General features: G+C 41.7%; 1 protein-coding gene and 1 pseudogene across 1 annotated transcript in view; both read right to left on the bottom strand.

The window, feature by feature from the left end:
- Positions 1 to 14,980, bottom strand: part of LOC121639597 (N-acetyllactosaminide alpha-1,3-galactosyltransferase-like) — a 137,019-nt gene that overhangs the window by 51,888 nt on the left and 70,151 nt on the right. The gene's annotated exons all lie outside the window — the stretch shown is intronic.
- LOC121641741 overlaps positions 1 to 14,980 on the bottom strand; it is a 44,227-nt pseudogene that overhangs the window by 13,632 nt on the left and 15,615 nt on the right.

A 14,980-nucleotide genomic window follows, 5' to 3' on the forward strand; every position in this document is an offset into this window, starting at 1 on the left:
CAGAGGGGAGTAAGCCTCCCCCCTGGAAGATGACCCGCCAGTGGCTTAGGGCGCCCCCGTCCCCCGCCGGCCCCGAAGGGTGTCACAGGCCCGGAGCAGGCACCCCAACCCAGGCACGCCACGAACCCCCCCAGGGGTCAGCCACCAGCCCAAGGGGCCACTTTCCTCTTTCTGAGTGGGAGGGGGGCGAGGCAAAGGAAGGGAACCCCAGGCCCACGCCCCCAACACCCGGCCAGGGCGCCCCCCAGAGGACACGTCCTAACCCCCTGCAAACGCACACACTTTTTTTTTTTTTTTTTTTTAACCCCAGCCACTCACACACCTCTATACACCAACACCTCAATACGTGCACATACCTCCACACACACACTTCACGCACATACCTATAAACACACACACCGGTGCCCACATACACACACACTCTCATACCCCTCCATACACATACACCACTACACACGCACTCACATACATACCTGCATATACACACAAGCACCTCCATACATACTCACGCCTCCACCCACTCCTTCACTCCTCCACACACACCTCGACCTCTACGTGCACATACTCATATATACACACCTTCACACACACCCACACACACATCCCACATAGACCTCCACACACACACCCGCACACCACTCACACACACATACACGCACACACCTAGACCTTCATACACACCCACACACACATACAGCACACACATCCCTCTACACACACCCGCATACCTACAGACACACACACACACACACACCCACCTATATACAAACACACCCCCACCCAGGTTCCGGGGCTGCGACCAAGCACCAGGGCACGGACCAACCCCCGGCACGGCACATCCGGACGGGCCCAGCCCCCCCCAGCAGCGGCAGACCCCCCACCCCCAGGAGAGGGGGGAGACCCGACACCCCAGAGCCCGGGGCCCCCACCCGGCCCACAACCTAACCATGGCTCCTCCATGGCTAATGTCTCTGTAACAGAGGGATTGGTTTTTGTTCCTCGTAACAGAAAATGTCCAATGTTTAGAGGGAGGGTTGGCATGGCTTTAAATGAGTGGATTGAGGAGGTACAGGCATGTATGTGTGTTGTGTTTCTTGTGTTTTGATGTCTAAGTGTAATTAAAACCGAGAGGTGATGCACCACAGGGTGCAGCCAAGGAGGCCACTTGGGTGGCTCCCTCCACTACACCCTGCACGACGTGCATGCCTCCCAAATCCCTACGTGTGTGTGTGTAAGAAAGAAAGAGAGAGCAGGATAGAAGAGGGGGTGAACTTACCTCTGGATGGTGAGCTGCTAGAAGCACTAGGCACCCCCGCTCCCCAGGAGGCCCCCCAGGGCAAGACAGGCCAGGAGCAGCTGTTCCGCATGAATGGGCCACGCAGCGATCACAGCTAACAAGCCGCCACTGACCCCAGAAGGCACCTACCCACCACACACCCAGGGGGGAAGGAGAGGAGCGGGAGGAGAATAGCAGGTGAGCCCAGATCCATGGTGCACCATCTCCAGGTCCACCCAGGCTTCCCCCACAGGTTCATGTGATCCCTCCCCACCGCACCTATGATCTTGCACATTCTCACTTATCCTAGCACATGCATGCACACACACATACACACACAGCCCCATACACATACACACACCATCCAGAGCATAAAAACATACACACACACAACATACAAACGTCCCTGTCTCACACCACAGCACCTCCCCCTACCAATCTTCCGTACCCCACTGAGCCCCCCTTCAAACCCCTACACCCCTCCTGCCCCCGGGCCATACCCTGGGTCCCAGGGCGGTAACCAGACACCAGTGTTTTTTTTGGCAGGCATCTCAGTTTTAGTCTTAGTTTTAGTCGTCATTCATAAAACAAGTTAACCTTAATGCTTTTGCACAATAGTCAGATTCTTTACTAGACTGATAGCTTTAGCCAAGACTTTCCCATCAACATGGATGCAATGCTGCCGTGCTATACTTAACTGCTGTTGCACAGAAAACTTTTATTTCTATATTTCAGCTTTTCTCATGAATTGATGCCCTACTTCATCATACAATAATGTCACACAAGAAAATAGCTGATCATTAAGTTCAACATATAGTAACACATTGTGAGCTTTTCATCAGTAATTACAAAATTAAAAGGAATGGTACTATACCCTGAACATAAACATGCCCAAAATATGAGCAATGGATGAGGAACACATATGCACAACTTGACCTAGTCTTCCAGTGAAATTATGATGGATTATAGTTGAAATATGTCCATATATTGTTTTGTCGCTTCCACCAAACCCCTTTGTCGACGCTGCCGTCATGATTCATCTATGTGTTATGGGATGTGTCTAACTGCGGTGTGTGGTACAGCCAGCTCAGTGCGTGTGTGAGTGTGAGTGAATGTGCATGCGGAGAGAAACACGAATCGGGAGTGAAGAGAGTGGAGAAGTGGTGTAAAAAGTATGAGTTGTGTTTCACCCCATTAACAAGTGTAGAGAGGAGCGTACGGAGTTAACCCCAAAAGCAAATGCTACTTCGGCCCACGTTCCGACCACGGTCAGAAGAGGAAAATAGGAAAGGTTAACACATGAATAAATAAACTACTTGTCTGTACGAGCTGCTCATCTGGTGGAGGGCGTGGCCAAGGTGCAGCAGCATTGCTGACTGACAGATAGGGCAGAACAATGGGCAGAAATGTCATGCATTTTTGATGTCGGACAATCAGCCCTTGAACATTTTCGTCCCGTCTTGAATATTTTCTTGGCAACAATACTTTTTGGGCAGCATGGTATGGACCTATTTGACACACCCCTTCTCTCAGAAGCACCAAAGCTCCAGGCTTTTCAAGACTGTCATCATGTGGTATCATCTGGCATCATCTGGGGTAGCCACCTCGGCAGCAGGTTAATGGAGTAGATCTGTCTCGGCTGCCTGCCAATGAACAGAGTCGGGTTAAAGCTCTCCTCGCCAAGTACACCTCTGTCTTCTCTGCCCCGATGGCGACCTAGGCTGTACTAACCTTATCTCACATGACATCCCCCTGGTAGATGACATTTCAGCAAAGCAATGCTACAGGCATATTCCACCTTGTGATTATGATCTGATTAAAGAGCACATCAAACAGCTCTTACAAATGCAGGTAATCAAGGAGAGCAGTAGTCCATACGCTTCCCCCATTGTGCTAGTGAACAGTAAGGATGGCACTTTGCGGATGTGTGTTGATTACCGGCTTAATAGCAAGACTAAAAAAGATGCCTTTTCTTTGCCCTGTATTGAGGAGTCTTTGGATGCATTCACAAGGGCACGTTGGTTTTCAACTATAGATTTGGCCAGCGGGTACAATCAGCTCCCTGTTACAGAAGGAGATCGGCCAAAGATGCCTTTTGTACTCCCTTTGGCCTGTTTGAATGGAACAGAATGCCGTTTGGGCTCTGCAATGTCATGAGTACCTTCCAGAGGTTGATGCAACACATTTTTGGTGACCAGCAAGGTCAAACGCTCCTCCTTTACTTAGATGACATCATGGTCTTTTCTTCCACCATAGAACAGCACCTGGGGAGGTTGGACATTGTGCTCCAACGGAAGGCCTCAAAGCCAAACTCTTCAAGTGCCCTACAACAAGCTAAGCTGCCAAAAGACACTCCTCTGTAGTCTGTGCTGTCTTAATAATAACTGACAATTGGTAAAACAGCAGCGGATCTTTTAATCGGTTTCCCTATTGTTTTATTTATGGCCACTTCTGTGCACTAGCAGCATTTATAGTTTTCAGTTTCTGTTAACTCCGGGTGGTAGGTCAATGTTCATAGTTTATTGTGCTTAGATCAACTTAGAATATTTCATTCATCTGGTTACTAGGTTGTAGCTGCCTTAAAAACAGGTCGAGTAATAGTAACAGACCCTCGTCTCATCAGGTGCAAACAGCCAGAACCCACTAAGCCCAGACCATGTGCCAACAATATTTCCTCATCTAAGTTCTCCCAACAAGCGGAAGAGGATTTATCAAATGGCAAGGTTTGAACGAACTCAAGCCCTGAAAAAAAAAAGGGCAGTGAGCAGAGCTGACAGAGGAGGGACAGGAAAAGCAGGAGAGGACAGACAGGAGGAGGACAACAGCGACCAGGAGGACCAAGGAGAGGACAGACAGGAGGAGGACAACAGTGACCAGCAGGACCAAGGAGAGGACAGACAGGAGGAGGACAACAGTGACCAGGAGGACCGAGGAGAGGACAGACAGGAGGAGGACAACAGTGACCAGCAGGAGGAAGGGGATGTGCAGCAGAGGAATTACAGGGAGGAGGCTGGATTGGAAATAGATGGTTCCTGTAGTAATGCAGCTTGTCAACTCACAATTAAAAGATTAAATGAGGAATGTATGAGATTAAACACTGAAATTCGTAAGCTTAAAGGTCAATTAAATTTATTATCTTTCAATCAAGAAAGTTTCCAAGGCAAAGATGAGAAAGTCCATGAGTTAACCGGTCTGCCTTCTTATTGTAAATTGATTGTTGTATTCTCTTTCATATCATCTTTCCTTAAAGTTAAGTCATGTCTATCACCTTTTCAGCAGCTGTTACTAACAATAATGCGTTTGAGGATGAACCTGCCACTTTTCTTTCTAGCTTATTAGTTTCACGTATCAACATCAACTGGTAGTCGGGTTTTCAACACCACCCTGAATGTAATGTATTTCCGGCTGTGTAACATTGTGAGGTAGCCGAGCAGAGACCAGATTTTAATTAGTCTTCCCATGTGTGACAGAAAGAACTTTAAAAATTGCACCAGTATTATTGACTGTTTTGAAATATTCATTGAAAGACCTAAAGAGATGACAGCACGAACGTAAACTTATTCACAATATAAACATCATAACACAGTTAAATATTTAATTTCTTTAACACCGCAAGGGGTCATTAGCTTTGTTTCAAAAGGCTGGGGTGGGAGGACAAGTGATAAATATGTGACGGAGCATAGTGGATTCCTTGACCTGTTGTCCCCTGGGGATGTGGTTCTTGCAGACAGAGGGTTTAATGTAGCAGAGTCTTTGGGACTTGTCAATGCACGACTGAAGATACCTGCCTTTACCAAAGGAAAACGGCAGCTTCACCCAGAGGAAGTCGAGTCATCGCGGGGACTGGCAGCAGTGCGCATCCATGTGGAGAGAATTATAGGACTTGTAAAGAATAAGTACACTATTTTGCAAGGAACTATACCCACATTACTTTGTTATTCAGCCCCAGATGGACTCACTCCACTAGACAAAATGGTGAAAGTGTGTTGTGCCCTCTGTAATCTTTGCCCTCCTGTTGTTCAACCAGAGTGACATGCAGAATGAATCATCCCAACCCACAAAGAACTGCAATTTCAATAAATCTGTGAATTTTGTTTAACAATATACTTGTTTCATTTTTACAATATGTTAACATTGTGATTTTAATACCATGACACATACAAAATCTAAAACAAGAAAAATAAGCCATTATCAATCCTCTCCTCTTCCCACCTCATCCTTTCATTTCTTTTCCTCTAGCTCTCCTCTCACCTTCCCCCTCCTTTCATTTCCTCCTCTGCCTCTCTCACCATCCTTCCTCATCCTTTTATCTCCTCCTCTCCCTCTCTCTTCTTCCCTCCTCCCCTCACTTATACTCTCATCTTTCTCTCCTCAACTCAGTCTAGATTTCATGTAAAGTAGGTTCAGTAAGTCAGAATACAATCATTAGAATGAAAACATTAGGAAATGTAACCTTGGGCTAAATATAATAAAAAATAAAGATTCTCAAATGTTTTTTTACTATTTCTGATGCATAACAGCAGAAGGTCTCACTTGTTCTGTTCCTTCCTGCATTCATAACATCTGCACACTTTTGGAACCTTTGTCATATGCAAGCAGGACCTGTGGAAGTGTCTTCTGCACTGTTTTGATTTGCAGATAACGACATCCTCTGGTGGTCCCTCCGGTTCACCACAGTAGCATCCTGAATAGCGCTGTTGCTCTGAGGTTGGGGAGACCACTGTGCATGGTACTGTGTAGTACTTTCCAAGCAGTTCTGGCAGAAGTCCAGTTTTGATGAATTGCACTACTCTTATGTCTCACTGAATAACACTTCATCAAACTGAATGCGCTGAATAAATGTTTCAGTCGGACTCCACACAACAAAGTCACAATACTGCACACCCACAATACGCATATGTGCTTGAACTTGTGACACATATTTGTGATTGGCCTTTAGTGTAATCACATTGTTCTTTTCCATCAGGCAGAAATTTGTGCCGGTTTTACAGCTGTTGATAATAGAGCTATCTTTGAGGACAAAGGGACATTTTATCTCAAGCACACCTCTACCATGGCAGACACAGTTAACAATCCCATCTGGTGAAGCACCAATCCAGGGCAAAGAAAGGTGTATTTTGAGCTTGCAAAACTTAAGTGTTTGAACTGGAATAATAAGAACTGTTTTACACTGCAATCTAGCTTATTAATGAAATGAAAACTGTTGGATAAAAATAATCCCAGACTTTAAATCAGTAACGACAGACCAACAGAATCTCGGTAGAGTCAAATTTACTTGCAAGGAGTTCAATTTAACACAAAACCTTGACACTGTGGACAGTGTACAGCCAGTTGTGAACCGAAAGAGAGCCAAATGTGAACTAAAGATGTAGTTGTTCAGTCCATTTGTTAAAACTGTGTTATCTTCTCAGCACGGTCATGTTCATGAGAAAAATCTGTGATGTATCCACTGAGAATATACGCACAATCACAGTTACAGTGTAAGATTCACATAATATGCTGCAATAGTATTATGAAGAAAACAATTGTAACTATAAACTATGATCTTTATTGAAACAATTATAACTATGAAACTATTAACTTTATTGAACTTTATTTTCTTCTAACAAAAACCAACCCTGGGTGATCCTGTTTAGTTACGTAGTCTTTCTATATGAACCCCTGTCTTTACCTCACTGCCTCAGTAGAAAACTGACAGGATCGAGGGTAACAAATCCTTTTAATCAAGGATATGGCCCCGTCCGTCCTGCCTGCCTCATGGAAAACTGATGATGTGACTTTGCCTGCTCTTTGCTCAAACCACACCTTGCTGGCTGATCTGCTCTCTAGTTGCCTCTTCTATTGAAAGTGTTTTAAACATTGAAGGTTATTTCAGTAAAATGCAGTTTTTAATGTTGATGCATCTGTTGATATTGACGTAAAGTACAAAAGGTATACTTAATACCAGTACTTAGCAAATTAATATTTATCAGATGCTTTTACCAAAAGTATTATAAAAAAGATTAATACTCAAGCTACATAGGTAATCTTGGTTAGTATACCAATGTTAGAAAATTGGAAAGTGCATTAGAAAGTTGGGAAAGAATAAGACTGCCAGTTGGTCTGTACATACCTCTTGCTCTGTTAGCTGAAGATTGTCAAAGACCTTTTCACTCTCTACTAGTAGTGATGATAAATCAGTCTGTAAACTTGCATTTTAGAACAGACTTGTTAGAGGTTGTGGCAAGTTCAGTTTGAGGGTCTTTGGTATGTATCTGTCAGAGTGACACTCGATCACAGACAAAATAGCTGTTCCTTTGGGATTACTATCCTGAACATTACACTCATGCAGCTGCTGGAAGAACTTCATGTACCCATCTTCTGAAGGGACAGGAATGCTGGGTAGTTGGTTGGATTTTGAAGGGTTCTTTTTGGTCATTGATATTTTGCTCAATTCTTCATAATTGATTTTAGATTTTTTGCTTGGGAGGACCCAGGCACAGGCCATCTGAGTGCTGGACTGTCCATCTTTGAGACTGACTGCAGCCAATAGCGCATATCAGTGCAGCTGCATGGGAGCATGCTTCTCCTAGTCCAGCTTTACAGGTGCAGTGAGCAGTTAGTACTGTCCCATCCTCTTTAACAACAACCCAGGGTTGCGTAGGTGTGGCATTTATGGCCTGAGAGTGATTCACCTAAAGTGAAAGAATAAAATTTATTAGTGAAGTATAAATGAAAAAATACTTATCAAGGACGAGTGTATTATTTTAACTACCTAGTGGCAAGTACAGCATTACATGAAGTAACTTAAGGTACTAGGCTACTTCAGTAAACACTTGTTACAACAGTAAGGAGTTAGATGCTCGTTCACCCACCGCTTGTAATTCCAAAATAATTTATTTAGGACCTTAACATCACTCTTACACTGCTCATCAGTCATCTGTCATTTGGTAGATTATTTATATCGTCGTAGCCGCCTTCTGTGCAGAGTTAACAGCTACATAGCATTAGCCATTGTTTATATAAAGTCGATCACCAGAACACGACTTACCTTTCCTTTAAGCAAAAAGATCTTCTTGTCTTCGAGATGCCATATTTTCGGATCAACGACCCAGTCTGCCGTGAAATATCGATAAGCATCTGTGCTTCTAAAAGCTTTCAGACTTTCTCCTGTGTAGGATGATGGGTTATGTATGAGGCAGATGTAAATGTCGTGAAAAGAAAAATCCGGGAGCTTGTCAGTTGACGTTAGCGGTTGGAAAATTTCTGAAGGGACTCCGTAAGGATCGCATCCAATAACAGCTATTTTTTCGTTGTATCTTTTTAATTCTCGGGGATTAAAATGAGAAATATCCATCTCTGCCTTCCGGTGTTTGGTACTCAAAATGGCGGAAGTAAAGTGGAACGCGCAATGACGTCACGCCACTGGAATGCATGAATACTTTAGCCATCCCAACCCGTGACCAACGTGCCTCCACTGTAGCCAATGTCTTAGTAAATGAGTGGTTTTATAAGTTTGGGGTAACTGCTCGTATCCATTCAGACCAAGCACGTTTTGAAAGTGCCTTGATCCAGTAACTTTGTAGTTTGTATGGGATCGAATATATATATATATCTATATATAGATATATAGATATATTGGCCCTTTAGTTTACTTGCCACAGCAGTGAACACAATCCACCAAAGGGCAGAGGTATTCATCCTATTCAGGTTTACCTAACTGAAAGTTGTCTCTGATAGTTTTCTTGTATTTCATTTCCTGTCTGTTTCTGTCCTGTCTTGGACTGGTGAAAACACTACAAATGCAATGGTTCGGTAAAATGGTGCATTTAATAAAAACTCACTTACACTAAACCTTGATGTCAAGTAGGTGGATAGAAAATATTGTCCCACATCTGCAAGTTTGAGACCCATGTTGTACAGCATAATTTAGTGGAAACATAATGCTATATTCCGGCTTAGCTAGGCCCTGGCTGATACAGATTAAAAGTTAAACAGCATTTTTGAATGTTAGATAAAACCACTATAGACTGGAAACTCTTTTCTTCCTCCTCTTTTCTAAACTTTCTGAAAGTTTTTGATGTCTGTCAATATTAACCTGTACTTGAGATACGCCCCACTATAACTGGTCCTTGCCCCTCTCTCATAAAGCACACTGTTGCTGTGTCAAGGATAGTTTCCCTGTCTGATGGTACTTTAAAATTTAACATTGAACAGCTTTGGTGAAAGTTAAACTTGCAGATCATGCAAATCACTTTTTTATCTGTAGGCATTCCTTCAATGTTCTTTGTATACCCAAATCCATCCATCGGGTTAGCCGGCTCAAGCACATGCAAATCAAACAGGTGTTGCCAAATGACTAAGGTAGACAGACAAGACACACACACATACACACACACACACACACACACACACACACACACACATACAGCCTGGTATGTGGCGCCACATTCAATGGAGCTTGTTATCAAAATCAGATAAGCTGATGCCAGTGAGAGCGGTAGAAGAAGCAACATCCAGGTTGCTAATGTTGCAAAAGGTTGCTAGGGATGTAGTCAAGTTGCAGTAAACAGGGCCTTTTGACAACAAGTGCTGCCAGTTGTCAAAAATCAATAGCTGTTTGGACCAAGAAGATTTTATTGTGGTGGCCTTCTTCGATTTCTGAGGGTTATTGATTATTTGGTCTGTGATTTGTTCTTTTTTCCAATAAAACCTATAAAACATTGTTGAAACACAGTGTGCAATATACTTGTGTGAACATTGACAGCCATCATTTTGCTCGCATTCAGCTTTCATTTATTTATTTATTTTTTTTACTTTATTGAAACGTAAGTAATACAGCAGTATGATCAGGTGAACCTAGCCTTGGCCCACTGATGACATCCCGGTTTGTGACTAAGAAGCACTATGTTTTAATGCCTGATTAGAACCAACTTTTCAGGTTTTCAGACAACTTTTTTTTTCAGCTGGCCGGTCCAAAATTACTTTTAGGAACTAGGCAGTGTGAAAGGGCTATCGCAGATACATATACATTAGAGTGACCAAACGTCCTCTTTTACCTGGATATGTTCTCTTTTTGAGTGTCAACATATGCATTGGGCCAGAAATTCAAAACCATCTGGGATTTTGCTGGGATAAAATCCTGAATGATATAATCTCACATAAAATATACTTTTAAGCAAATGAAAAGTTATCCAGAAATACTCACTTTTTTTTTTCCCCAAGATGTTTTTTCTTTCTTTCTTTATTTATTTAATTTTTATCTAATTTTATCTTTATCTTAACAAATATTAACAAATACATCTTTACTGTCACACTAACTGTGGGACTCATTTTAATCGGCTAAAAAAAACTAATTAAAATGATAAGTGGGTAATTAACTGTAAGGGGGTGATGTACCTCTCAGGGTCACAAAAAATGAGAATTGTTAACTAATTAGTAGTAGGTGTATTGATCCAAATATAAGTTGGTATTGATATTGATTGACAGTGTAATGAGGATGAGACTTTAGTTTCAGTGTCTCTCTTGCATGCGCTGCTTTGGCTGTCTGTGTAAACATTGCTATAAACACATCGCGGAGCAAGCACACTTTGTTTTGCCTCCTTCCTTGTGTATTGATGTTGTACCATCAAATGACTCAGGCAAGCTGGCTCAGCGAGCCCGACCTAGCCATCAGCACACACACACACTTTTTTTTTTTTTTTTGTCTGGTTGGTTGGTTTTTTTTTTATTAACCTTTATTTTAGTGGGTAGGTTCCATTGAGATTAAGAGATTAAGCAGTAAAATAGGCAATAAAAAAAACATACAATGTAAAACACAGAAACTTTGATGTCTTACATTTGAGTTTGTGGAGGTTTGTGTTTTTAATATTAAAAAGTTGTTTTTTATAATGTAAAGCATTTTGCAATGCTTTTTTAATGAAATGTGCCTTTTTTTATTTGATTTTTGATACCAGTGTCTTTTAGTATACAAAAGCTTGCAGTATCACACACCACTATAACTAAGAGTTGGGCAATGAGAAAGTTAGGATTGTTCCAAATGAGTGACTTACGAGACATAATCAGGGATTATTCAGCAATTAATTCTAGTCATTTAAGTAATAACTGACCATTTAGTAATTATTAATTCATTCATAAAAATCTTATGAGAAATGCAAAGATTAGTTAATAGTTAATACACAATTACTCCAATTTGTTCAATAGTTACTGTTAAACTAAGAAAATATTTGTGACTCTTATTGTAAAGTGTAATAAAAAAAGATAAAAACTAAATAAAAATAAACAAACAACAAGACAATCTACAATTAGATGCAGATACACTTCCCCGTGGCTTTAGGCTTCTTATCTCTATCACATACAATCTTGCATCATTGTGTCAGACACAAAGATTCCTTCTCTAGATACCAAAAATACAACCATCATCTTAGCCCCAAACCCAATCTTTATTCTAAACTGTGAGATATTTATCTTTTTTATGAAAAAATTCAAAACCTATCACACAATCTTTTAAATTATGTATCACTACCACTCCAGGAAAAGAAAAATAGGACCTTATAATCTTATAATATGTCAAGATTTTTTATTTATTTATTTTATTTTTTCACAACACAGTGCCAAAAAATACCTAAGGTTTTCTCTGGCAAATAATTACTGATGACTTACCAGTGAGGAAACTTTCGCAGAGATCTGTTAACCTGTTAGAGTTCAAAGTGCCTGAAGAAAGGAAAAGTTTTGATCCCAGTTTTGTCAGGGAGGGGGAAACAGAGGAGTCCTCCTCCTAATATGCAAAAGTAGAAGTTATAGTAAGTCAGTCCTGTCAAGACCTATCACCCTCTGGAACAGTACAACAACACTGTTGAAGTCAGTTTGTGTCAGGAAAATTCTTCCCAACACCAAGCACTACTCAGCTAAACCTTTAACACAAGAAAGACACAGAGCATTACTCAATATATACAATTTTATATTTGCAAAGGAGTATGCGCACCACACAGGGTTTGATACACATAATGAATTGTTTTACAGATCACAAGACATTATAAAGGGAGGTTCACAAAGTCCTTCCCTTGAACATCAAACATTTCAGAATTACACAAGTCTCAGGTTACAGCATTTTCCATTAAAAATAAGACATGAAAAAATAGAAGGCATGGGTAGGTTAATGCCTGGTCTCCTTCTGGTACAATCACATCAGATCCATGGCCTTGACATTCTGTTCCCAGGCACAAACCAGCATACACATGCAAAAATGTTGCTTGAGTATATATTTCTAAATCTTGATACTTAAAATATAATGATGGTACAACATATAATGAATCACATATTATAATATTAAAAAATAATGATAATATACATGATTCTTCTTACATTTCCCTCCTATTTATCATTATTTTTAATTGATAACACTTTTGTTAACATTCACAACTTCTTTCGATTTTCTGTGTATACATCATTAAGTTGTCACTTTCATAAATTTATAATCTGAAAGCCTAAATAGAATATTCAGCATCTTCATAGTTGTCAGCACTTTGTAGGAGTTGCAGGTGTTTTAGTTACTGATCCAGACACCATCTTAGTAACCATGCTGCGAAGACAAGGTATTAAGTATGAAACAAAATGAAAAGCAAAAATAATATTCCAATTGGGATTAAGAATTGTGGAAGGATATATTGCCAGGAGCCTGCAGTCAGCCAGCTCCACAGGTTCTCTCCCATAGTGCGGTCATTCTCCACCATCCTCCAAGACACTCTAATCAGCTAATTAAATCAAAACACCTGCAAAGGCCTTTAAATGGTCTCTCAGTCTAGGTCTGTCGGCTACGCAACCATTTTTTTTGTGTTTGAAATACTGTTTTGTAATGTTGATAGTACAACATGTTCTTTATGTACTTGCATTTTGTACTTGCATGTTGATGTGAAAAGGCAGTGTGTTGACTATTGTTTTTTTTTTTTTTTTATCCATTTAGGTGCCACTGTCATACTGCACAATTTTAATTTCTTTGTCAAGTTTGTTACAACATTGGACATATTATTTGTTTTGACCATGAGTAGAATGCTCGGGAAATAAAAATAGGGAAACCAAGATCCCACAAAGACAAGTCGTATTTTGAGTTTTGTGCGTCCTTTATACCTGGCTTCAAATCTTGGTACCAGGAGTGGGGTTTCCTTTTCCTTTTTGGCCAGTTTAAATAATTGTTGGGTGCGGCGGGCACGATATACGGCAGTGATGAAGAGCGACCCGCCGGTGAATCGTGGAGGCTGGGATATTTGCAGAGGAGAGGCAGTCAACCGAGGAGGCTCCCTGAGGGTTCTGGCGTGGTGGACAGCGTGGGACAGGCCAGCGGAGGAGGAATCGCTGTTGCTGGCTGGAGCAGACGCTGATCAAGTCAAGGCCAGAGAGAGGGATTTGACTCCTGCAACAAATTTATCTTTTGCTGTTGGTATAAAGACCAAAGTTTAAAGACTGAATTGTGAAAGTACACAGAAACTTGTATTGTGAAATGTCAGTCCAAGGTGGAGACATCCCCGTAGAGGATGAACAGGGGATGGAGAATAATCAGGACAGTGAGTCTAGAGATGACAGTGACCAAATTGATGTACAAAAGCAGATAAGCAACTTGACTAGACAGCAACAAGAATTCATGACTGCTATATCCTCTCTGAATATTGCACCTGCTAGATCATATGTGTATGTGCCAAGAGAGCGTCACATTGCACCCTTTAGTGGGGATATCGATAAAGATGGAAGGTCTGTGGATGAATTCATCAAAGAGGTAGAACGTGTACTCTCTGCCAGGAACCAGTCCCCACCTGAGCAATTTGATTTTGTCTTGTCTCTGTTAAGAGGTTCGGCTTTAGGGGAGGTTCGACTGCGCAAAGATGAGGGAACGGATCAGATAGGTGATTTATTTCACTATCTTCAGGAAGCTTTGGGGATAAACGAGCTCCTCTCAGCTATTGCAGAAGTTCTATAGTTACAAACAGAATGAAGGTCAAAACACACGTGACTTTTCTCATACCCTATCACAGTCATTAAGTTCAGTACTTAGACGTTATCCCAACTCACTTGCCAATGAGAAGGAAGCGCTAAGGGATCAGTTTGTGGAAGGTTTAAGGGATGCTTCCTTGAGACGGGTGCTATTGAGCAGAGACGGGTGGCACAACTGGCTGCTTTTGACTTTGATGTGCAGTATCGTCCGGGACGATGTAATTTTGCAGCTAATGTGTTATCACGGCACCGGTTAGCAGGGGAGCCTGAACCTGATATGGATAATGAACAGTTTCATGACTGTATAGCTATCTGCAATGTCATTTGCAGGGGGACATTTCTGGAGCCTAAACTGGTCTCCACAGGTATTAAATGTTGCCAAGTTAACCAAATCAGAACTCAGGAGGCAGGCATAGCTCAGGCTAGAGCCCAAGAAGCCACACCTACTTTTCCAGGATATACAAAGGAGGAGCTGAGGATGTTTCAGAGTCAGGACTCAGTTCTCAGTGTTTTTGAAATGTTTTGGAGTCAAAAACAGAGACCAACTCCACAGGAGAGAAGAGATCTGCCCAAAGCAGTAATGTTACTGTTCAAACAGTGGAAGTACATCCGAGAGAGGGATGGATTATTATATCAGCTGGTTGAGGATGCACACCATGGAACCTGTTTCCAGTTACTTGTGCCGAACTGTTTGCGAAAACAGATAATGGAGAGCACACACGACTCTACGGGTCATCAAGG

Source organism: Melanotaenia boesemani, chromosome 1, assembly GCF_017639745.1.
Source record: "Melanotaenia boesemani isolate fMelBoe1 chromosome 1, fMelBoe1.pri, whole genome shotgun sequence".
NCBI lineage: Eukaryota > Metazoa > Chordata > Actinopteri > Atheriniformes > Melanotaeniidae > Melanotaenia > Melanotaenia boesemani.